Source organism: Alosa sapidissima, chromosome 8 (assembly GCF_018492685.1).
Source record: "Alosa sapidissima isolate fAloSap1 chromosome 8, fAloSap1.pri, whole genome shotgun sequence".
NCBI classification, from domain to species: Eukaryota; Metazoa; Chordata; class Actinopteri; order Clupeiformes; family Clupeidae; genus Alosa; species Alosa sapidissima.
Genome location: NC_055964.1, coordinates 9,524,436 through 9,527,588, shown reverse-complemented (window position 1 = coordinate 9,527,588; position 3,153 = coordinate 9,524,436). Strand labels below are relative to the sequence as shown.

At 42.3% G+C, this 3,153-nt stretch overlaps 1 protein-coding gene across 1 annotated transcript in view; it reads left to right on the top strand.

Moving 5' to 3' along the window:
• The window catches only part of antxr2a (ANTXR cell adhesion molecule 2a), a 65,047-nt gene extending 62,732 nt beyond the window's left edge, over positions 1-2,315 (top strand). The window contains exon 17 of the mRNA XM_042100029.1: positions 1-2,315. This exon is cut by the window's left edge and continues 806 nt beyond it. The gene's annotated coding sequence lies outside the window, so the exon portion shown is untranslated.
• The last annotated feature ends 838 nt before the right edge of the window (positions 2,316-3,153 follow it).

Genomic DNA, 3,153 nt, shown 5'->3' with positions numbered 1-3,153 from the left:
TAGTGGCAGCAGTGGGACTTCGCCCCTTTCGCGTTTTTTTTTTTTTTTTTTTCTCGCAAGACACCTTTTTTCCTCTTTCATTATGTTCTCGGGACAGGAAAAATTAATAGAGCGTTACTCCCCCGCGAGAGACAGGCCACCCCCGCGAGCAAACACGGGGCCCGGGCTACGTTCAGAGCGACGGGTGCGTCAGGACCTTGACACGACGGTTGGTGCTAACCCCCCCCCCCCCCCCACCACCACCACCACCACCACCACCACCACCACCCAACCCAGCACACACCCCCTACTGCAGTGAGCCTCCGCCTCCCCGATGCACAGGGCATCACTCCCAATAAGCATTCCCATCAGTTACGAGTTCTTTAAAGACATAGATACAGCTGTCTCAACACTGCCGGACTCGCCATATCACATCTCCAAGGCCTTTCTCTTCCTCTCACTCTCTTTCTCCATCCCTCTCTCTCTATCTCTCTACTTTCTCTCTCTCTCTTTCTCTCGCTCTTTGGAGTCACAACTCACTAATTCTCCCTGCATGAGAATATCAGAGTTTAATTAAAATAATTAAAGACAGCAGCAAGCAGCAGCCTGTGAAGATCTGCCTCATCCCGTCTCTTATGCCTTCTGACATTGAATGACCTATTACTGTTGTGCCGTGCGTTCTCCACAACCAAATGGCAGGGGTGTCCGAGCGCTCCGAAACAGGGAGAGAGCAGGAGATGTGGACGGAGAAGCATTGTTCATTTCCAGAAATCACCACACCCACACACAGACACACACACACACACACACACACACGCTAGTGCACACACATAGAAAAACACCCCAAATGCATGGCACGATATGTTTATTGTTAGAATGTCTGAAACGTACTGTCAGGACAGGGCCGTATAGGCGTGTGAGTGAAAGCGGAAAACTCACAGGGGGGAGGACAGGCTGGGGTGGTGTTTGGGATGGGTCGGGGGGGGGGGGGGTGTAGCAGCTGAGGGGAAAGGCTCGAACGATCCAGTCACTTTCGATAGGCTACTTCAGATGCGAAATGGATATTGGAGTGGAAATCTGACAAAGCGCGCGAGGCCTTGACGGGAAGTGGTATAGACAATGACCAGTGGCGGGGTCAGTGGGACGTCTCCGCGCAAGCGGGGAAGCTTATCAAATGACACTAAAAATAAGTTCAGCAACCATCAAGTTTGAGGGGGGACGCCGGGCGGGCGCGTGGGCAAGCGGGCGTGTGGGCGCACCCATCCCCATCCCTGCGTTTGGGTTGGTGGGCATGCAAGTGCGAGGCGGAGGGAGGGAGGGAGCGAGCGAGCACGGCCATCTAATTATTCCTTTGTTGTGTTCCGTCACAATGTCAAGGGACGTACATAATTCCTTTGGCCAAATATCAACTCCATACAATGTTGTGAAATATTTTTCTCATTTTTTTTTATCTCCTGCATAGACATTGTTACATTTGGCTCATCCATTTGTGTGAGTGTGTGTGTATGTGTGTGTGTGTGTTTTGGAGAGGTAGATAGTGCACATGCTTCTAGTATATTTTCTGTGAAACCAGAGAAGTGTTACTAACCCTTCCTAATGAGATATTTACATAGTGGTCACAACACAGCTTTTCACCCTAATAACTCATCACATGAAATTTAACAGCAATTTATCAAACTAGCCATCTCCAAAATGGACACGCGGAGATGATGGACTGTCTCATCTCTCTGTGTGTGTCTCTCTCTGGCTTACTCTCATTATTTGTGTTTTTATACTGCTCTTTTTTGTTAATATTATTGTTTTGTGTCTTACATTCATGCACATTTGCATTTTTATAAAAAAATTTCAGGATCAATTGTAATTATTTTTGTTTTATTTTTTAACTGAGTTTTTGTTAAGGTACATTCGTGTGCACCAGAATTGTTGAGCTCAATGTTTGATCTTCTAAATGGTCTTGGCAATTGTCTTTTTTTCTAAAGAATGAAAATAAATATATACTTTGCCTAGAAATTAAATATATATTACTATTCAGCCACATGGAAGTCCCAAAGTTATTTAATTTAATTAATTTTCCCTGTAAAGGATGTCATGTACAATATTGACATTGAATGTCTAATTTGCAAATCTTACCATTTGTAAATGTAATATATATTTGCACAAAATAATTACTGTTTTTTTTTTTACATGAAATGAAAAAACTAAAAACAGCTATGTCAAAAATTGTAGCACATTACTGGAGTGTAATGTTTAAAATTGTCCAAATGTTAATAGAATGTTAAAAGAACTCATTTGTCTTGTTATGCACTGTTTTTTATATAATAATAAAATATCATTACTCACAATTGTTTTATTATGCATTGTGTTCATTGCTCTTTTAAATATAACAGTTTCATTCTGTTTTGCTTAAGGTTTAGTGCATACAGGTATACACAGACCCACATCATAAGATGCGAGAGCTAAACTAGACTCCTTTTTTGTAGGATTCCATTCTGAAAAATGCTTTCTGGTAAATAAATTGGGCAAGACATTTAAAATCCAACTGCGCTTTAAGAGCAGTGTCTATTTATTATGTTGATCTCACAATATGTCACTTAGAGAGAAGGCGTTTCTATTGTTGTGTGTCCCTCTGGTGGAAGTTGGCCGAGGGCTCCCCTGGGATGGCCTGTTTACACATTCACACGTGTGTGCAGGGCATGTAGTAGTACAGCGATTACACTGTATTTTAATTAAAGCAGATGAGGACTGCTCGAACCAGACAGATTCTCCCTCTGGTCTTAGCTCTCCTGGATATCCACACACACAAACACATGCACATACACACACACACACACATACCAGCGAACATACAATACACTCAAGTCCAATTTCATCCTGTATCCAACCGTCTTTGTTTACAAATAACTAATCACAAGGGGGGACATTTTTGAAGACCACAGCAAAAACAATTGTGAAAAAAATGGTTGTTGTAGATGTAGATGCATGAGAGTTGTATATTTCTGATCTTAGGATAATAATCAAACTATACTCTTTCTAATGTAACACTGATTACTCAGCATACAAATAATCTACACAGTCTAGTGCTTTTCTGTGCATTAGGGTAGCAGCATTATTCTATTTGCCCCGAATGAAAAAGCGGCAATAGAATAGTAATGGAAAACAGAAGTGTTGTCACAG